Source organism: Corvus brachyrhynchos, unplaced genomic scaffold, assembly GCF_000691975.1.
Source record: "Corvus brachyrhynchos isolate BGI_N302 unplaced genomic scaffold, ASM69197v1 scaffold167, whole genome shotgun sequence".
Taxonomy (NCBI): Eukaryota; Metazoa; Chordata; class Aves; order Passeriformes; family Corvidae; genus Corvus; species Corvus brachyrhynchos.
In genome coordinates this window covers 4,479,742-4,487,188 of record NW_008239547.1, presented here as the reverse complement: position 1 = coordinate 4,487,188, position 7,447 = coordinate 4,479,742, and the positions used below count along the sequence as shown (strand labels likewise).

Here is a 7,447-nt window from a genome sequence, read left to right as displayed (position 1 = left end):
GAAAGAAATGCACTTAGTTAAGGGCAAATCCACCCCCACTGCAAACTTCCTGTTGTAGGTGCTGGTCAATAGGAACACTCGCACAGAGACAGCTGCATAGCACCTTCATCTTACAACAAAGTTTGAGCAGCAGGGTATGTACCAACACATCACCTGCTCAGAAGCAGCAGAGCACCTATCCAGGGCTGGCAGAGTTTGGTGGAAAAGATGGATCACCCATTGCCGCAGTACAGAGGAAGGGACACAGCTGTGATGGGCTATGGGAGCTGTGGGGTCCTGCACAGTGGGAGTCTCAGGGCTTTGGGGCTCCAGGTGGTGGGAGAATATTCCTCCTGTAATGTCCACAGATTCATCCAGCACACTGGGACACCCCATTCAGTGACAACCACGTAAGCAATGTCACACAGGTATGTATGGCATACAGCCCACAAGAGTGGTGGCTCTTAGGCGCAGGTTAGTATTCACGGCTGGAGGCTAGAGCTGGATATGGATCCAGAGCTGGAGTGTCTCCAGCTCTCTTTTGAAAAATAACACCTTTCTTTCTGGCAGGTTACCAGAATGTGTTTCCTTCTGCATGCTGCTCTTTTCTATCATGTGTGTCTAGGAATTAGGGAACATTTACTTCATCGTGTGAAACCTCTCTGCACCTGTGGGACATGAACATATTGACTGTATTGACAGCATTTCACACTACCCTGTTTGCCACCAGGTCAGTGTTATCTCTCTACGCTTTTCTCATCTCCTCTGCACATGCACCCACTTGTGTAAGAAATTACTCTTCTTTTTTTTTTTAACTTGTTTTCTCTATCAATCATCAGTTTACACTGAGTATATTGAGGCAGAAGGGCCAGTAAGTATGGTTGTGCAAAAACAGGAATGGATATTTAGGAGCTGAGAGCCACTGACAGTTGGTCTCTACAACCAACGTTTTATTTATGTCTGCACTGTGCTGTCTTGGCAGCATTTGATTTTGTCCTGGGATGAAACCCCTGCCTTTTTGCAAACATGGACAGCCTCACACATGCCTCTGACATTAAATGATACACACAGTGCAAGGAAACATATATTTTAAGAAAACTGCCCAGATGCACCAGCAATGAGAGGTGTTGAAGTACCTCAAAAGACTGAGAATTAAAATCTTATGAAAGAAAACGCAGGTCAGGAGGGGCCAGTCAGGTACCAAACAAGTAAATGCTAAACATGCAGTTGAGCCACTGATTCAGCACGAGGTTACCCTCAAGTCCATGTGTTTTCATCTGACAATGGACTTTGTGCCTGGCCTTTGGCAGGGGGTTGTGTGGAGGAGTGCCCTCCTCAGCACCCCAGTGACCCAACAGCAGCAGCCTACAGCCACCTTCAGCCAGGTGAAGGTTTCCAGCATTGCAGTGGCTGCCACAGTTGGGTTCAATCAGGGAACAGTCAGGGCCCAAGGAGCTCCAGGAGTGTTTGGACAACGCTCTCAGGGATGCACAGGGTGGGACTCTTGGGGTGTCTGTGCAGGGCCAGGAGTTGGATCAAAGATCTTTGAGGGTCCCTTCCAACTCAGGATATTCTATGAGTCTATGATTCACATTAGCGAGGTCTGTGCCTGAGGGGATTTTTCAGATGAGGTTTCAAGCACCATGACAATATCCTATGCTGTATTAAACTGCTGGTAAGAGCAGTTTGTCTGTCCCTACCCCCACTGGAAGCAGGCTCAGGCCCAGCTCATGAGTTGCCCTGGCTGTAGCTTGCTGAAAGGGTGGGATAATCCTGCCGAAGCCCTTGGTGAGCTGCCCATTTCCTCTCCTTCTGACTCGCTTGCTTCCAAAACAAATTCCTGTTGCAAAAACTCAGGTCCTTTCAACTCCACATTCCTGCATGCTACATAGCCCCTTTGAAAAGGAGGTGAACTGGTACAACTCAGTGAACTTGAAAGGAAAAAGATCCCAAATAATTGTTGGAAATGATTGGAAACAAATATCTCATAAAACAACGTGTTTCTGATTGTTTCTGAAACAGATAGCCAGGGTCTGTTTTCATAAGCATGGAGACTTACCACAGGCAGGCAATGGAAGTGTGGGAGTCAATGCCAACACCATTCCCCTTCTCATGGCCAAAGCTCCAGGGATGGCTGCCTGCAAGAAGAGGTGGTTGTGTGAAGGTGCTGCCACCATCCCTTCCACCAACAATGAGAGAAACCCACCCCTGCAGTCTCTAGCTATGGCCCAAGGAATGAACCCTCAACCCCTTCTGCAGCAGAGACTTTCTGGCATCCACTTCATTTGTTTGGGTTTAAAGAGGAGGACATGGAGAAGGAGGGGGAGGGTCTGACTCCCACAAGTTCAAATTTACAGCTTCAGAAAGATAGTTTCTTTGCAAACCCTTTCCACAGTTTACTTCTTCCTGTTATCTCTACAGAAGGTTGAGCATCTTTAAAACTGCATAAGCTTCCCTTAGGGAGGCTTGTTTTCAGATCTCTTCTCAGCCCCATTTCAAGCAGGGACATCAAAGGCAAGGCAAATATGGTCCCCTGTTAACTTGGATCCACTTGGAGCTGGTCTAGGCAGTTCCAGCTTGCCATGATGTTCACAATCTTTCGAAATATTTACTTGTCTGACCAACAAGAGAGTTATTAAATAAGTTATGATGTCTGCAGTTTTGTGTAAACAATTTATAGTGCTGTGATTGATGCTGGATGCTGTTTGGAGAGAGGCAAGACGGATTGTATATACTGGGATTCAGTTTGGAGAGTTCAGGCTCAGGACTGGGCAGTATTCTACCTAATAAATAACAATAGTTAAACATTGGACTCACACTGCTTCAGTGCTCACAAAGCCACACAAACAGGGTTTGAATTAAACCAATGCCGCTTTGAGCAGACCTTGGCCATGCAAACATCTGAGACCTTTGCAGGAGTGCCTAGTACAGTGGTCACAGTGCCTAGTTCTACTTTTGCCCCATGCCTAGGTTGTCCACAACCCTCCAGCACTCTCTGGGCAGAAGGAAACAGCTGGTTTTGTACGTAGGACAGCCAGAACAGATGCAGAGCATCACACTTCAAGCTGCTTCTCCAAATCTAGGAGGGTGAAAGTTGGGAAGTGAGTATCACCGTGTTCAGGAGGCAGATCCAGTCCTTGCAAGAGTACAGTGAAATAATTGGGCTTGCTTCTTTTGGCACAGCTTCAGGTCATGCTACACGGCTGGCTTCCTCTGTCTTGCATTTTTCAGGGCATTACATCAGGTTCCCAGGGGCTTCCAGCTTCCTGCTGCAGTGCTTTGGGTCACATTGCAAAGTCCCTTTTCTGGGTGAATACCTTTCATTACAGGTGTGTATGACCATGAGAAAACTGGTGAAAGTGGAGCAATGCAGGAGTGTGATTGCTGTGAGTTAGGGGTGTGTGCAGCCCAGCTGGTGAGACGTGGCTACAGACAAGCACAAGCCCTCATGAGACACCAAAGCAGAAAAGAGAGGGCATAGGCTAATGTCAAACTGAGAGGAAGTCAGAGGCTTTCATTCAGTTCAAACTGGAAACAAGTTGTTTCAGTTCTGAACCATCAAAATGTTTCTTTTCTGGAATTAAGCATCTGGGACATGTCTGAAACAACAGTTTCAGGACCATGCAGTTCCCTAAAATTTTCTGTAATTTGACTTTCTGGCCCGATTGTGGATAAAGTTATGACTCTCAGAAGATCCCCTGAAGTGGAACTGCCAGGCCCAGTGGCTATGCAAGAGCTACCACTGAAAGGCAAAAGTTTGGAAGGAGAAGAAGAAAAACCCCTTTCTAGCTACCAAGCAGATGTTCAGATTGATTGGTACAGGCAAAAAATTTTAAAAACCCCTTTATTCTGGAAATCCTATTTCAGACACATTCACTGTCAAAGGTTGACTCCAGGTGCTCTGAGTAAATAATAGCAGGAAATTAAAAGGAGGTAATTAACCCTAACACTGACACAAGATGTCTGGGTGGATGAGAGCTGGATAAAGGCTCTATGTACCCATGCAGAGAAAAATGTGCTTCCTCTGAACAGAGAAAAGTAATGAAGTATTGATTTGAAATTATTGAACTGATACTTCATCCATGTTGCTGACCATGGCCTTGGCTAATGGAGAGAAAAGTACAAGGAGGTCTTTCCCATTCAGCCTGGAAAAAGGAAAAGGATGTCTGAGGCACATGTTCCACATACTGCATTCACCGTGGGAGGAAAGTAATGCTCAGTGCCCTCCTGGTGTTCAAAACTCTTTCTGCAATCATCTTTAGCTGAGAAAAGGCTGATTGATCTCCCAGCTTCACCACTAGTGTTCACTCTAAAAAGACTGTACCTTTTCATTTGCTCTGTTGAAATCTGCACTCAGAACAAAAAGGATCTCAAGCAAAATGCAGCCTGCCTCTTCCTCCCAAGGGACCATCCAAAGACACACCGCACTTAGCAAAACAAGTGAAGGTTTCGGGGGGACCTAAGGGACAGCAGGCTGATGGCACCACTCTTGGTCTCCTTGGAGATATGTCTTGATGTAATTAACGACAAAGAACTGGGGCAGGAATAAAAATGATTCAGAGAAGCTTTGGTATTTCTCCCCAGTTCAGCTCTATGATTAAACCCACACAGAGCCTTGAATTAAGACATGAGCCTCAATTATAGCTAAGGAGCAGCATAATGAATTATCTTCTTCGCACTTACTTTAGATGGTGAGTAATTCAATTTCCACCCAAATCCATGTTGGCTATGAAGATTTAGCCAATAACTGATTCATCAGGATGCTGGAAGAATGTGGAATTAGAAATGCAGAAGAAGGGCTGTAGCTCTCTCCACCAATATACTGCTGATCTAGTGTAAACTTTTTAACAGATAACATTAATACTACCAACATTTCTGTGTAAGTCCACCTTTAACTAAAATTAAATACAAAAAAATGGCCTGCTAAATGAAGAGTTTAAATCCTCTCTTTTATATACAATATAAAAATATTTTTATTTGGGGTGGGGAATCCTTCTTAGATTTGCAGACTCCAGCCAAATAGTACAGATTATGTTGTGTGTTTTATGTATTTTTAGGATCTTTTGCTCAGAAAATTCCCAGAACGCCAGGTTATGAAGTCATGGTTTAAATACTATTTAAAAATATCAGCAGCCTTAGCTTCCTCCTGCTCCCCAGCAGTTGTGAGGTGCAGAGGATTGGCATTACTGTATTTCCAGCCTCAGCTGTGGTGTGTGGGTACCAGTAGGAAGAGACAGCTCTCAGAGCAGTTTTCCTGCATCCGGGGAAGGAGCCTATGTCTGGAAGTTACAGGATTTTTGAGTTATTGGGGCAAGACCAATATGTCTTCTGAAACTCTGCCCTGCGACTCTGGAACAATTTGAGGGCTGGGTCCATAAGTCCTGTGGAGCAGGGGCTGGCTTTCAGAGCTACAGGATCTTCAGCCCTGGCAGAAGGAGGTGCTGGCCCACAGCACTGTGCTCAGGCAGAAAACCAGTTTAATTAAATTTTTAAAATAGTGTTTGGAGTCAATTTTGTACAGCAATTTATAAAGAGCTCAAGGGATGTTATGGTTTAAATAAATATTTAAGGGAGATCCCTCTCAATTTAAACACAGTGAAGTGTAGCATGTGAAAAGCAGCAGTATTTGATTACACATATGCAGGAGGCCAAAACAATCCATTATGAGCAAAGGCGTCAGAGGTGGATAACATAATTTTATTTGATTGTGTTTTCCCAAGGTAAGTTATTGACAAGGCAATTCCTGCCTCGTGCCAATGTGCAGCAGGGGTGCAAACCCTGGCAGTCCTAGCCAGTGGATGCACAGTGCAAGAAAGCCACTCTGCAAGTGCCATTGACAGTTTGCCTGATGGCAGTGTAGGGTTTAAGTCCACAGGTGGCTGCTACCCAACATGCAGCAGCAGGACCCTGTGCTGGAGGAGAAGGGGAAAAGGTGGGCATGGCTGGTTGTGCACAACCCATCCCATGTGCTGGCCAGTCTCTGATGGACACACAATTGATGGCAGAAGGCTGCACATGGCAACGTGGGTTTGCTTTACAACCCTTCTTGATTTGTTGAGGGTCAGGGATGGTGACTTGGGTGAGAGTTTATCATGCACAGTGGCAACAGAGCTGGAGCCACCTTCTGCAGTGGGATACAAGGAGCTGCTGTTCTGCCCTCCAGGAAGACAGTGCCAAGGGCATGAACATCCATCTGGTAGTAGCAGAAAAGAAGAGAAAACAAGAAAAGTTCACTGCTGAGGGGCAGGACATCGAAATAAAATTGAAAACGTACTAAAAGGCCGTAAGCAGTTAAAAGTGCTCAGTGAGTTTGAGGTTGGTAGGAACCTTTGTGTGTTGTAAGTCTCATACATAGACTTGGAATATGGGATTCACAAGGGTGCTATAAATGAATTGATACAAAAAGGACTTGGGTAATACAACACTTGTCTCACTGTCAGAAACCTGAGCTTATGTCTGGGTAGGGGTTTCCCAAATTCACCAGTGCAAAAGGCTGAAATGCTCATCTTCCTCACCCTGTGCTGGCCTCCTTCTTTTGAAAAAGGTAAGGCCATTTTGCCTTATCAGAAATGAGTATTTCTTTCCTGATATGACCGTGTATTCACTCCCCTTCTGCATCTGAGTTGCAACACAATAGAGCACAAAATAAGTCACTTTTCCAAAGTGTCCCTGGAATTGGAGGATTCTGTAAAGGTCACGCAGCCCAAGTGACACGTGTTTCATGGATGCATCTGAAGATGTGGCAGATCCCCTGTATTAAGCAGGACCTGATTTATGTAGGAGAACACTGGTGGTCACTACAAGAGTACTTAGGCCTATGCCTTGAGAGGAGACAAAATCTGTACACCCATTCATAAGCAAAATTTTTTGATGTTTCACCCTAATCCACATCACTGGACAGCAGAATAACATGAAGACATATTCCTGTTTGAAGTGCAGTTGTAGGAAAGTAGCAACCTTCTCTCAGGTCTGGGATCAATTTGATTCTCTCAATCCATGGGATCTGGAGACCTCAATCTTACTGTACAATTACATTCAGAAACCCAAGATTCCAGCATGGATCAGGACAGAAGACCTGGCCCACACAAGCCATGGAAACATGGGGGTCTGCAAAGTAGGTAAAAACTGATAATTTGGAAAAAAAGAGCATTAATTTCTGAGACAAAACAATTCATGATTCATGACTAATTGGAAACAAATGAGTAATAGTATTACACAAAAGCCCCATTTTGTTCATTGAGGAACCACAGAATTAATTGCATGTACTTTAGTTTCCAGCAGAGGCAAAGTCCCAAGGCACAGTGTGGTGATTGTTGAACTAGTCATGTTGTACATACTGGTTTAATTCAGACCAACACTGTAGGAAGAGCATGGAATTCTCTGAGTGAAGTCTGAGCCTCAAGTAGGTCAAATAATTCATCAAGCAGTGAAGGTTTTGGGTTAGCACTCATGAGGTGACCTGACTCTT

General features: G+C 44.8%; 1 protein-coding gene across 2 annotated transcripts in view; it reads right to left on the bottom strand.

Moving 5' to 3' along the window:
* KIAA1462 (KIAA1462 ortholog) overlaps positions 1-7,447 on the bottom strand; it is a 62,814-nt gene that overhangs the window by 50,739 nt on the left and 4,628 nt on the right. Inside the window, exon 2 of one of the 2 annotated variants that reach the window (XM_017741478.1) lies at positions 2,039-2,117. The exons of the other annotated variant lie outside the window; for it this stretch is intronic. The gene's annotated coding sequence lies outside the window, so the exon portion shown is untranslated. The remainder of the gene's footprint in view (positions 1-2,038; positions 2,118-7,447) is intronic. 2 annotated transcript variants of the gene reach the window in all.